General features: G+C 37.8%; 1 protein-coding gene across 1 annotated transcript in view; it reads left to right on the top strand.

Moving 5' to 3' along the window:
* Positions 1-15,145, top strand: part of LOC113581555 (copine-9) — a 92,717-nt gene that overhangs the window by 34,491 nt on the left and 43,081 nt on the right. The window lies entirely within an intron of this gene.

Here is a 15,145-nt window from a genome sequence, read left to right as displayed (position 1 = left end):
TTCAGAAATAAAATTAAAAGTAGTGTAAAATGGCAAGAGTGGCAATTGTAATGATTCTGATGATTACTGCAGTAATCTTGTGATCATAATTGTTTTGTGCAATTAGCAATGATTGGTACATTTCAATGCACAGTTATAGCAAGTTCTGTAGTTATATCTATGACAGGTTCCATTAATATATATCAGTGACTGGTTAGTACACTTCAAAAAATTCAACACGGTATTTCAGAACAAATTAGACTAATTGAACATCATTATAAATAAGAAATGCCTGAATGTAAGGCATAGTATCATACGCTGGTCCAAAGTAGTGGTCTAAATAGTATTTAATTTATAGTGCATGATTGTTTAAATTTTTGTTTACTAATTATTGTTTTATAGTAGACGTAAGTTGAATGTATTTTAATATTATTATTACAATTTTTGGAATCCACAAAAGTAACTATAAATGTATTATATTGTACCCAATAATGTACTGAGTTCATTCATTTCCATGTATTTGATGTGGTTTACTTACAAACATAAAATGCCCAAAATCCCTTATCCCAGAATCTCCTTTTCGGTGTCTTTCTTTGACACCCCCCCCCCCCCCCCCCAACTCTGTTTCTCTGAAAAATATATAAATCTGCCATAGTACAGAGGCATGTTTCTGTAATAACTGAGAAAATGTGTTTCCCACTCTGGCTATCACTGAATATAACTTGAGTGCATTCTTTCCTTTTTCTGTTTTCTTTTTTATCTTGTCATCTTTTTTTCCTAAAAATAGATAGAGTGATACCGAATAAAATCCCTTCAGAGAACTGAGATTTACATAGTGGTTTAACAATTTTATAAATTGTCAGTCATGATTGATAAGATTAATTGGGGCATCACCATGATTAACAGGGAGAATTAATTAATATTAATTAATTTATGAATTGTTATTAATTCAGTCTCAACTCACGAAAGTCATCAGTTCGATAATGTGATTATTTCTTGTCAACCAAAAGTTAGAATATCACTTGTGACTCACACACATTTATACATAGAGTATATTTATTGAATAAACAGAAAGGATAACATGCATATAAACCATTAAGATTCTACTAATATTGAGTTTTCTAAAATCTATACAGAATAACAAATGTAGCAAACAAAGTAACCAAAATGAATGAACACAAACTAGATTCATGGTGGACCAAAGTAGCTACCTAATGAAGTACAGGAAAGAATGGGAAAAAGAAAAACTGATTAGTTAGGGCAGTGGTAGCTCAGTGGATAATGTGCTTGATTGCTAATCAGAAAGTTACAAGTTCAAGCTCCACTACAGCCAAGTTGCCACTGTTGTAAGTTGCTTTGGATAAAATTGTCTGGTAAATGTAGGTAACCTGTGAGAATAATCAACTGGTCAGTCTACTTGTCAAACCAACCAATGAAGGAAACTAGTTAACTGAATGAGAGACAGCATGACTAACAGTATAAAACTTAGGAAAGAACTGAAGATAGGATTGAGGAGGCTGCATTGCAGATAGAAGGGAAGGGTTACTGATCTATTTTTTTTATATATAAAAAGGAGCGTTACTATTGATACCAGCTGGTAACGTAAAAGGGGAAATCCTTGTCCTTATGACTTGTTGGGCTCTACTGTTGGCACTTAGTGAGAGTGTCCATTTTCCATCAAGCCATCTGGGTGGCACTGACAGAGAGTGTCTGTTTTCCATCGTATTGCTGGTTCAACCCATCATGAGTGATGCAGGCCAATAATGATGAGACAGCTAGGCTTCGTGATCCACAGGATTGGATTTTTGGAGTTGGCTTTTTCGGGTGGACCCTTCCGAAGTCGAAATGTTGGTGTACCAGTGGTCATACAGCCCATCCTTGCTTTTGATGATGATTCTGGAATGATTTACCATATAATGAAACTTCAGTCACATTCAACACAGAATGGCAAGTTTGCTTGATATAAACTGTGAGGAGTGAATTTTTTTTTCATGATGGTGAACATAATTCCTGTAGGATATTCTAGTAAAATCCACAACAATTTAATAAAACAAAAGAAAATCATACATTTACTACCAAATTCTATCTCATGGTCTTAGAATGAAGTTTGTAAACAAAGTATCAAACCCTAGGATGGGTGAAGCAATTGACAGATGTTCTATTGTTCAGTTTTGTATCTATTTACCAGTTTTGTATCTGTTTCTGTTTGTTGTGTTAGGTTTGTTTTTTATTGTTCTTAAATGTTTTTTAGATTTCAAAAGATAATTCTCACACTCTTTTATGCTGAATTACAAAGAATTAAGGTGGACACAGAATTATAGTGGACATAGAGGAGACACAGGTGTAACACACTAAATGCCATACAGGGTGATTTTGTAAATTACTCTTTTTGACTGTTTAATTACTATTTATGGTGGTAGAGTTGTATAGCTTAAGGAAGATTAAATCTTACTTCCATACATGCTCCATTACATTAAGTCTCATAGATGTCATGATACAGGCATTCAAGTCTGTACAGACAATATATATTTAAAATACAGCATGCAAAGACTCTGACTGTAGAAGCAACAATTTCATTATTCATATGGCCCAACAGAGTTCTCTCTCTCTCTCTCTCTCTCTCTCTCTCTCTCTCTCTCTCACACACACACACACACACACACACACACACACACACAGTGTCCTACACACCATACTCTTTTTTTCATTATTTAACTGGTAACACTCTGACCTACATAAAATGGAACCAATTTTTTTCTACTTTAATTTATATCTGTGCCCTCTTCCAGTTTAATCACACCAGCATAAAGTATTCTGCTCTCTCTCTCTCTCTCTCTCTCTCTCTCTCTCTCTCTCTCTCTCCCTAACACACACACACACACACAAACAGACACACACACACTCTCTCACTCACTCTCCCTCTCTTCAAGATTAGATATTCCAATTGGTTTGCATGAGAACCCAGCAGAATATTTTCCTAGGTGTCTTCTGTGGTTTTATATGAAACACTCCAGACGAAGGAGGATGAGGAGAGTTCACTCACCGGGAGATCACAGTCTACATCTCAAAACTGTTATTGGAACATTATTAGAAAGCATACCAGGCTCTCTATGTTTACAGACACAGAAGATGTGAAAGGAGTGCTGAAATAGAAACAACTCCAGATAACATAATCTGCTCGTCCATTCATTAACTTAAGCAAGGATAAGTAGCATAGTGATTTCATGTGTGAAGAAGTTTTTTATTCATGTTTGAATAGACCATACAGTAGCAGACCCTGCTGGGTCATTTTGATTCTTGATTAAGACTGCTGCTTAATTAATTTGGAATAGTGTGAAATTATAGGTATGATAACATAAGGATACCATACCTTTCTTACCTATGTTGTGTGCTTTTAGATATTCCTCTAAAACCAATGCCCATTGCCATAGAGAGAAGACTTTGGTGCAAATGTGTGTATGTGCGATTTTATTCATGTTTGCTTGTGTGTTTGTATGTCTTTTTTGCTTTTCTGCTTTTTCTAGTCTGTACTGTCTTTAAAGGAATAATACCCCTAATTAAAGGCATGTTCACCCTGGTCTGTTTGGTGTGATTCTGCTGAAACTCAGTGTCTAAGTGCAGTTCATTTGTATAGGTGAGAATGTTACAGTTGCTATGTTGCCAATACCTGCTGTGCACCAAACTACCACACAGAGGTCCCCTGAGAAAGTCAGTTTTGTCCATTTCTAAGCAAACTCTGGCAGAGCAAGTTTTGAAGTGAGAAAATAACATGGACTAATCACAAATGTGGTGTGATGTCAAAGCAGATGTTGATATTGTCATACAAAATAAGACAAGTTGAGCAGTGGGAAACCACTGAGCAATAGTGAGGTGAAATGACCCCTATAAAAATAACCTATGGATATATTTTATTTTTTCTGTGTGAGTGTCACAGTCATGCTTCCCTTGGCGTTGCAGTTTCCACAGCAACGTGTTTCCATCTGCTCTTTTGTTTTGATTCTGTTGTTTCCACCTATTGATTTGATTACTTGTCTTAGATTTGTTTTACCTGTTGAAGTTCATGTTCATTAGCCTTTGCATATATTCCCCTTGTGTGAGTCTTGGTTGTTGGTCTTTCACATTCCCTTTTGTGCTCTAGTGTTTTTGTTTCTCTGGTTTATGTTTCCTTAGTGTTTCACTTGTGTTCTCATATTTGGTATTCTCCTTTTAAGGTTTTCTTTTGTTTGTTTCCCAGATTATGTGTCATTAGTTTCCCTCTTTTGGAATCCCAGTGGACTTGTGTTTTGTTCATCATGTCAGTCAGATCTGTTTATGCCTGTTGCCTTAATAAAATCGTGTGGGATGACATTTTGTGTATCAGTGAGGTGTTTGTTCAATGGTAAACATGTCAGCATGAATCCTAAAAAAAAGCCAAAAAAACCAAAAACAAAACAGTACTACATTGTATTACATTATTTGACACTGAAAAACTCTTAGTGTAAACTTTCATGGAGCTGAACCAACTACGCAGTGTATTCTGTTCCAAAGTTGCAAAAGCTCTATTTTGTGATCTCTAGTTTGAATAATTAAACAATGAACATGGAAACCCAAGTTGTTTAAGTGGCAAAGTACTTTTTTTATTTTTGTGCTCTAGATTTGTTTTGTTACCATGTACACACTAATACACTCTTAATGTCTTTAATCTGCACTGATTGGCTAGCTAATACATTTCTTTGCATGCTAAATAAGTCCAGTATGTTCACAGTAATTAAATCTATACCAGAGAGCCCTGGGGTACATTGCTGACATTGCTGGATGAATTAAGTTAAAGTAAAACTGCTCTTAATAAATGGGCCTGTCTAGGCTCCCCAGAGATCCTCATTGATATGTATGATAGGTATCGATATTTTCATTAATATGTATGAGCCAATATATAACCTCATAATTAGATATTTATTTGAACTGTGTAGGAAGTATAAAACTAATATTTTTATACATAGTGGTCAATGTTATGGGGGATCAAAAATAATTATTTGGTTGACTGTTGCTTAGCATCTTATCGGTTGGCTGATTGGCTGATTGGCACATGAGCTAACCAAATGTGTAGAGCTGATTCTAGATGTGGAATGTGCATCTGGAATCTAATGCTGTGAGAAACATTGAAGTGTCACTGCTATTGTAAGGCTGACATATCTGAATAAAACAGTTAAGAGACAGAGCCAACATAAAAAAGACCAGTTAGATGACAGTTGTGGATGCAAACCAGCACTTTAAATCATGAAAGAAAATTTTGAACTGTTGGATAGATTAAGATCAATCTTCAGGCTTCAGGAATAGACAAAAAAAAAAAAAAAAAAAAAAAAAAAAAATCAAACTTCTATGCCTGCATCACCTTAGAGGATTACTACAAACAAAACCAAACCATTAGCTGTGTCAAAATCACATTAGTATATTATTAAGAAGCAAGAATGCACTGTAGAGCTTTGGGGGTCATGGCAGATCACATCAGTAGATAACTGAACATTAATTCATAAGGAAAATCTGCTAAACATGGTTGGGTTTCGTGATGTGAATGAATCTTAGAGATTAAAGAGCCATTTCACAACTGAGGTGCAAGAAATATGTAGTAATTATCCAAGGTTTTTTTTTATTATATATATATATATATATATATATATATATATATATATATATATATATATATATATATATATATCAAAGTCTTCATAATTGCTGAACTTACAAGTGAGCTCTTCTTTGTTTTTTGGTTTTTTTTGCCATATCTGGCAAAAGCATTGTCTTTGACAGTTTTGATTGACAGTTCTCAAGCACATGTGGTAGTCTAATGACATGATAGTAGCAGAGGAATGCAAAGGATTGGATTGATTACATGTGTTGAAGAAAGAATGTGGCCAGCTTTATGCTTCAGGGTAGTAGCTAGCATGTGATAGGGGAGACCTAGTTAGCGGTGACTAATTTTGGGCAGAAAATGGGGCAAAATTAGGCAAAAAAAAAAGGAAACTTCAAGTGTCTTGAAGGAAAACTTGCATGACAAATTATCAGTGACTCAGCTGTAATATCATAGGGATTTACATTAATCAAAATGTCTACAAAAAAACATAAAAATGTAAAATAGTGACTATGTAATTGGTCACGAAGTCCATAAAAATGGCTATACCTGTTTACATCATCCAAATCATATGCTATAAATTATACTGCATAAATCAAATGAAGTATAGGTATTTAATATAGGTATAGATATTTTGGGTATTTATGCTCCTTCAGAATGGCTTACTGGACCCTTGCCAACATATTACATTTGGGTACAAAAAGTGTCAAGAATGAATCCTTCCTTAATAAATATTCTGAAGGCAAAGTTTACAATGCATTAAGTATTACATTGCTTTGGGAAAACTCACCACAGCTTAAGAACGTTATCCAGGATGTGGAAGTATTGATGTGCCAAAGACCATAAAGAGAGGAGTACAGCAGTATAACCTCAGAGGGTTTACCACAGGGTGCAAACCACTGCCTCCAAACAGAGCTGCACATGAGCCAACTTATCTGTGAAACATGATGGTATGGGCATGCTTGGCTGTCAATCAGACTGATTCACTTGGCTTTACTGATGTTGTGATTTCCAATGGCAGAAACAAGATAAATGTACAGAAGCATCTTTGCTGTTCAGATCCAACCAAAACCTAGAATTCACTGGACAGTGCTTCATATTGCAGCATGACAATGACCCCAAACACAGTACAAACTGAACCGACCTTGACTATTAAATTGGTTACCTAGCATTTTCCCCAGTGGGCATGAGTTTCATTTACTGAAGATAAAACTGCAGGCAGAAGCCCCTTACACAAGAGGAAGTGAAAACAAACAACATTAACAGGCATTGCATATCAAATTCATTAGTATTCAATATAATATTATCTAATATAATATGCATGCAGATACACTGTATAGCACAGTGGATAATAACGTTTTGTTTTTCTTTCTTTTTTTCGCTCAGCCAGCTATTGTAAGTGGTCAGCCTATGACCAGCTGATGCTGTGTTATACACCAGCTGCTTTTCTGACTATATGTAAGAAATGGTCAGCCTACATCCTCATATTCATTTGTCAACACATTTTTAACTCCAAACTACATGCATCAAATCATAAAGAACTTTGCCTTTATATAACGTGATGTACTCTGAAATCACCCAAGAGGTTATAACCTATTTTTCTGGCCAGTGTTTATTTGTAAGAATAAACTCAACACAAATACAAATACAATAAAACATTTTCACAAATACTGTAAATATTAATACAATAAAAAGTAACAATTCAAAAAATGTTTTATATCTGTTACGATGGCTTTAAGAACACAGTTTGGGTTCCGATACCTCTTCTCAATTTATTCATCCAAAAACTTTCAACATGCTGGTAACAAACACCCTGAAACTTTGATGGCAGTAGGGAGGGAGTGAGAAGCGAGTACAGTCACAGAGAATGTTTATTCTCCAGAAAGCAAACAGCATGCACAGCAGTGAGCTAACGCAATAATAAAAAAAAGGAAACCGAAACAAACAGCTCACAATAATGGCACATAGTGTGACGTGGGAGCAGGCTATGAACCTTTTCTAGGTGCTGTACAGGTGAGCAATATACAGCCCTGGAGGAGAGTATCTGTGGGCTTTAAATAGGAAGTGGACAAATAAGGTACAGGTACTCGTGGTTAATAACCAGGTGATTGGGAGCAGGGCAGGTGTGGTGTGTGTGTGTGTGTGTGTGTGTATGTGTGTTTGTTAGTGGGCATGTCCCACCTGGGTGCCCTGCATGCCATGACAGAAACACAATGAAAACCTACAGATGTAACACTTGGAGATTGGGAAGCACAATCACATCAGCATAACTCCCACTGCGTCGGGTCAGTTGCAATTGTTTAGTTGATTTTTTGACTAACTTATGATGTATAGTAACTTATGAACAAACATACAAAATTATATTCACCTTTCTTGCTCATTTTCAACACTGTGGTTTCATTTTTCTTTTTTCCATTTAACATTTCTGACTCATGTATTTCTAACCTTTGCTTTCAAATGAATTTCTAATCAGCATTTTCTCATGCTGTGGTATTCAATTAGTCTCTTCCAATGTTTTTTCTGTCAATCCCCAGTAGAGAGAGAGTTTGGCTTGCCATGAGAGACCTGTTTGGCAGACACATTGAGCATGAATTTCCCACTGTGGATTGTTTGATCTTTGTCCAAATAGATAATTAGCTTCAAAAAACCTTCACTGGCCACCCACAGATGTCTTCCATCTTTATGTCCTTACAAACACGCAAACACTCCTGTCGGTCTCTCAAATTTCAAACATGTAACCAAATGTGGAAAAGGCACTGTGCTACTCTGAAAAAGGCAATGAACCTTTACTAAATGTATTATGACAAATCACACTTGTATTTAAATAAATAAATTATTATATCATTATATTAAACCAAGGTGTTGGTGTTAAAATGCAAATACATAGGGCATTGATAAAGCAAGCAATTCATATAGAACATAAGTCCACAAGACAGGTATAAGTTTCTGACCTCACGATGATTTTATTTGATTTCAATTCATTAGAAAATTATGCAAATTTCAATTTGCAAATTATTGCAAATTTCAGCATTATTTCATTTGGTTTGATTTAGTTACAAATATTTAGGCCAAAAACATTAGTGTGTACTTTTTAAATATTACTGGTTTTAATTGATTATAGCATTACAAAATTGATACAGATGTTTTGGATTTCCACATTCAGTCAGGTCCGACGCTTGGATACTCTGTAGGCCAGTCCCCTCCATGCTTCCCTGTGCTTCATGGCTTCTTTCAGTTGCTTGATGTTCATTCCCGTGTCCTGCTTGATGGAATCCAGCCAACGGGTCCTTGGTCTTCCCTGTTTCCTTCTACCACTGGCCATTCCGAGTAGCATCTCCTTCTCCAGCGCATTTGCTCTCATCACGTGTGCAAAATAGGTCAGTTTCTGTCTGGTGATCTTGCCGTCCAGGGACACCACTAGGTTGATATGTTCCAGAAGAGCTTTACTGGCAACTCTAGCTACCTATGGGATTCATAGCAGTTTTCTACAGCACCGGAACTTGAAGGCGTTGATTTTTATTCTGTCTGTTTTCGTCAGTGTCCACATCTCACAGTCATATGTCGCGATTGGGAACATGATGGCTGTAATCAGCCTTTGCTTGATGGTGCCCGTGACATCCTTGCATTCATATATTTGGTCCGTGTTCACCATGGCCTCATGCCCCAGCGCTAATTGATGCTTAATCTCTGCTGTCGAGCCTCCACTGCAATCAATGAGGGACCCAAGGACTACAAAGCTATCGATCACTTCTATTTCTTCGTTGTTCCTTGTCAGCAGTGGTCATGATCTTGGTCTTCTTGATGTTCAGCTGAAGTCCCATCTTTTCGCTTTCTTCTTTCAGCTTCAGCATCAGCATCAGCTTCAGCATCAGCTTCTTCTCCTTCTCGTTCTCTGCCAACAGGGTCGTTTCGTTTGCATATCTCAGATTGCTGATGGTTCTTCCACCAATTTTCTCCCCAATGCTCCAATTGTCTATGTCCAGCATCCTCATGATCACTCTGCATAGAGGTTGAAAACAAAAGGAGAGAGTATGCACTTTTTTCTTGTGCCGCTTTTGATCTTGAACCACTTTGTGTCTCCATACGTGGTTCGCACTGTGGCTTCTTGATCGTTGTAGAGTGACCCAATCAACCTGATCAGGTGTGTCGGCACTCCTACCTCTCTCAAAGCTTGTCATGCTTGATGCAATAGAAAACCTTGGTGTAGTCAGGTAAAGCTTCTTCTGGTACTCCCTTGCCTTTTCCATGATCCATCTCAGATTTGCAATGTGGTCACGGGTCCCTCTGCCCTTGCGAAATCCAGCTTGGACATCAGGAAGTTCTCGATCAAGGATGTTGCCCAAGTGCTTCTAGATGTCCTTTAGAAGCACATTGCTGGCATGAGGGATCAGGGCGATCATTCTATAGTTGGCACAATCCCTGGTCTCCCTTCTTCAGCAGTGTGATGAAAATTGATCTTTTCCAGTCCTTTTGCCATGAACAGGTACATTTCTTTCAGCATAGTGTTGTCAGTGCAGCTCTTGGGACTGGTTTGAGCAGCTCAGCAGGAATTACATTAATGCCAGGTGCGTTGTTCTTTGGCAGCTGCCGCAGTGCCCACTCCACTTCACTTTGCAAAAGGTCTGGTTCCAGTTCCTCTAGGCCATTAAGTTCCTCTGAGTAGTCAGTCCTTGGTTATTGGAAACTTGTTCTTCTGGCAGAACTGCACAAGGTGGTCCGCAGCATCATTCCTCTAACCTAGGCCGCCTGCATCCTCTCCTTTTCCGACTTTGCCATTGAAATCACCCATGATGTAGATGATGTCTTGAGATTGTGTCGAGTGCGCTCTGGACCTGGGCATAGAAGTCCAGATGTTTTAAAATGGAGTAATATGCATATATACATGAACTCATTAAAATTAATTAGATTACTGAAATCCCTAAAGTTGACCACTGAAGGGCACCACTTTCCAAGTGGATAACAGGAAATAGACATAACAAACAATGAATGGACAAGATTTTCCACATGGAATGAAAAGGGAGCATAAATACCATGATTCAGAAAAGTAATTTTCATTAAACCTCACATATCAGGTGTAGCTACATGTCATATTGTTTCACTATTTTTTTTTCATAGATCCATACGTACTGAATGAAGGAAAAAGTGTACAGTTACAGCTAAGCCACTTTTAGGGTATTGGGGAATTGGAAATAACTTAAAATATGTAATTTTGATGAACATAGCTGAATTTTAGGGGTTTAGTCAATGCCAGGAGAGAAACCTTAAAGGACATCACAGGCTTCAACCAACACAGCCCTAGATTAACAAAGGGCAATCCGGAATTGGCAAATATGTTAAACCATTTTTTTTATTACCTCTGAGGGTAAACTTTCAACCTTCCACCTCACATCTGGACATTCCAGTGACAGTACACCAACATTTATAACAGACCAGGTGATGAAGGAACTGAGGAGACTGAAACAGAGAAAAGCTGCAGGGCCCAATGGCACTGATCCCAGAATGCCGAGACTGCATTCAGAGCAGCTATGAGGAATCCTTCAGCATATCTTTAACCTGCACTGCAGCCTGACAAGAATCTGTTAGGTGGAAAGGTTGTTGTGTATTCCTGTCTTCAAGAAAAGGAACACAATTAAAACCAGATGACTATCGACCTGACATCCCACCTAATGAAGACACTGGAAAGGCTTTTATTGACTCACCTGAGACTACTGGACTGTGGTCACATCAGCTCTTGACCCTCAGATGTTTGCATACCAGAATGGCAGTGGAGTGGATGATGAAATTATCTCCCCACATAGACACAACAGGATGCCTGTGAGGATAATGTTTTTATTTCTCCAGTGCATTCAACACCATTCAGCCTGTGCTGTTAAGGGGAAAAAGCTTCAGCTGATGCAGGGTGGTTGAGTCTATCATCTCATGGACACTGGATTGTCTGACTTACTTGACCTTCGTACGGCTGCAGGGCTGTGTCTCAGACATGGCTCTGTGTAGCACTGGGCCCCCCAAGAGATTGTATTAGCTCCATTATTATTCAACTTGTACTCCTCGGATTTTAGGTTCAGCACAGTCATATCATCTAGAGAAATTCTCTGATGACATGGCTATCAAACTGGTTGGGTGTAAACTGAACCAGATACAACTGAACATCAGTAAGACTAAGGAGATGGTAGTCACCAGTCACCATCAATAAAGTGGATGTGGAGGTAGCTGGGACCTACAAGTAACTTGGTGTGTCCTTGAACAACACAAGTGCACAAGAAGGGTCAGTGTCATCTATACTTTCTGAGGAGGACCTTGGGTGTTTGCACTAAACACCTATGGACATTCTTAATTTCTCTTATAGCAAGTGCTTTATTCTGTCTATTTATTATGTTATATTCTATTGTGTGTTGGGACAGCAGAACAAACTGATTAGGAAGGCTAGCTCTGTAGTGGGAATCAAACTGGACTCTTTGGAAGTTTTGACTGATCTAAAGACTCTCAATAAACTGCTAGCCATTTTGGAAAATATCTCCCACACCCTGTATACAACACTGGAAAGTCAGAAAAGCATATTTAGTGGCTGTGTTGTTGAAAAGAGCAGCATATGAGATCTTTCTTAACCACTGCAATAAGGCTCTACATTTACAGCATTTAATTGATGCTTCTATCCAAAGCAACTTACAGTTATGACTACAACTGGAGCAATTGAGGGTTAAGGGCTTTGCTCAGGGGCCCAACAGTGGCAACTGGGCAGTGGTAGGGCTAGAACCAACAATCTTCCAATTACAAGTCAAGTACCTTAATCACTGAGCTACCTCTGCCCACAATGAGTCTCTTTATTGTAGGAACAGTACTGGCTTTCTACTGTCTGAACTGTGCTTAATCACACTAATTTCACTATACAGCTCAAAGTATACATTATTCAATACACAGTACTACATTATAGTACTGCTACTGATATGAACTTTCACCTGCTACTGATATGAACTTTCACTTTCATTATGCCCTGCAAGTACTAGTGCTCCTTTTAGCTTTTGAAGCATGATGTAAACAATCATAGGAAATCTAGTACAATGCCAATGGTGCTCTAATGCAAATGCTCATATATGTGCAATGAAGGCCATTACACATGCTCATATATGTTTAATGAAGGCCACTTTATTAGAATCACTTGTTTAATAGCACCTCGGACCTCCTTTGGCCATCAGAACCACAATTGATCGTGGCATAGATTCCACTAGGTGTTGAAATCATTCTGCTGTAATCTTGGTCCATGTGCACAGAAGAGCTTATTGCAGTTTCCACAAATTAGACGGAGGCAACTCAAATACTCTGATCCACCCATTCTACCTTGTCCCAGAAATGCTCTATAGGATTAAGACCAGGAGACTGTGAAAGCCAGGGAAGTAATGAAAACTCACTTTCATGTTCGTGGAACCTTCTGCCATAGAATAAACAGCTGCCATGAAGGTATAACCACAACGATCAGCCACAATGCTTAGGTAAGACGTCCATCCACAGGTATCAGAGGACCCAGCGTGTGCATTCCCCACACTATTACTTCACCTCCACTTGCCTGAACTCTTGACTCCTGACAGGAAGGTCTCATAGATTCATGCTGCTTGCACCAAATTCTGACCCCCCCCAACAACATGGTACAAAAGAAATCTGGATTCATCTAACCAGGTGATGTTTTTCCTGGTTAGTGATCCAATTTGTGCTCTCTTTTGCCTACTGGAATCTTGCCTTTCTGTTTCCCTTAGACAGTGATAACACTGGTGATCTGCTGTTATAGCCCATCCATGCATGGGATGGCGAATTGTGTGTTCATACTTGCTAGTATGAGTACCAGCGTTGTATTTGGTTGCAATTTGCTTGCAATTTCTTTGACTATGCACCACCTCAGAACAATTCTTGACATCCATCTGTGACCTCTTTCATCAGTGGGTAGTTTGCATCCATAGGATCCCCTTTTGCTGGGTATTTTGAATCCTCTTTTGACTGGGTGGTCAGTCACATCAGTCTGGGTATACTCTCAACTCTGTTGCACAAGAAAACCCCAGAAGGATGGCGTTTTTTAAAATACTGGCCTCAGATGGTCTACCAATGACTCACTATTATTATCACTCAGTATTCCCATTCTAATGTGGATTCACAATGAAACTGATCCATAGAAAACTTGTTCACCTGATTTGCTGCACTTTGGGGTCATGTGTCTGGTTTACATACAGGGAAGCTCCAATTGTGAGAGGGAAGGGGCATCTAATAAAGTGGCCATTCAGTGTTTATACAGATTTGTAAGTAAATATATTGCACTTTTTATACTTTATTTATCCTCTCTTCCTCATTTTTGCTTATTATATGTCTGTGCAATTATGTGTCTTGCTACTGTAATGCTGCAATTTCCTTTAGGTTCAATTAAGTTCTTATTTATTTATCTATTATTATATATAATTAGGAAAAGCCAAGGAAAGTGGAGAACCTCTGTGTTAGCCGACTACTGTTGGACACTGAAGAATATTCCTGAGGCCAAATATAGGCAAGAATCATACACCAGTACATTTTAGAAGTAAACTGGTACATATTTTAAGTGTAATAGCAGCCTTATGTATGAATACTTATTGTAAAATGTAATTGATCTGTTGCCTGATAGAAAAATTTTAAAAACAAATTTGAATTCACCATAAAAAGTATGATAAGGTCCACCTATTTTAATTGTGGAACAATAAGGTTCAAGTTTTATTGCCCAGTGTTATTAAATGATATCCAATAAAGTAATTCAATACTTGAGTAGTCTTTTTAGTAGTTGCTTTCATAATTTTACTTTAATAATAATTTAAATGACTAACTGTACTTGAGTAATTATTTAAAATAGCAATATGTTTACTTGAGTACAGTTTATGGCCACGCTCCCAAGCACTGCATACACATGCTCAGCATGAGAATCGACTCAGTGTGTTAGAATCAGAATCAACCTGCTGTGTTAGCACACCAATCAGCCCAGTACCCTCTAGTTTCTTACAAACCACATACTGCTGAATCAGTGTGGCTATTAGCAGTAGTGAAATGACCATTAAGTATACACTACAAAGATATATACTTTGGGAATATTCTGTGAGTGATATACTCTAGATTGAACTAATTTCTGATATTGTGTGAAAAATAAATTGCGTAGTTGAGATTGCAGTTTGAATGTTTAATTGTTTTTTATTATTCATTTTATTATTAATTTTAATTTTATTATTAATTTCATTTTATTATTGAAACTTCACAAGATCTGTTTTATGGAACACACATATTCTAAATGCAAGCGAGTCGGTAACAAGAAGCTGTCCCTCCTCTGAACTATAATATTGTTGACCTGGGTGCTGCAGTGAACAAAAGAAGCCACTGCTATGTGATTGCATCATCTGTCTATCCCTTCAAGCACACACACCTGCTGTCTTCTGATCATATTTCTGCAGTTTTGCAATTCACTTTGCTTGTGCATGCATATTTGTGTCTATGAGAGAAAGTGTGTGTGTGTGTGTGTGTGTGTGTGTGTGTGTGTGTGTGTGTGTGTGTGTGTGTGCG

The sequence above is a fragment of the Electrophorus electricus genome, chromosome 7 (assembly GCF_041902795.1).
Source record: "Electrophorus electricus isolate QZ-2024a chromosome 7, ASM4190279v1, whole genome shotgun sequence".
Taxonomy (NCBI): Eukaryota; Metazoa; Chordata; class Actinopteri; order Gymnotiformes; family Gymnotidae; genus Electrophorus; species Electrophorus electricus.
This window is presented reverse-complemented; position numbering and strand designations above follow the sequence as displayed.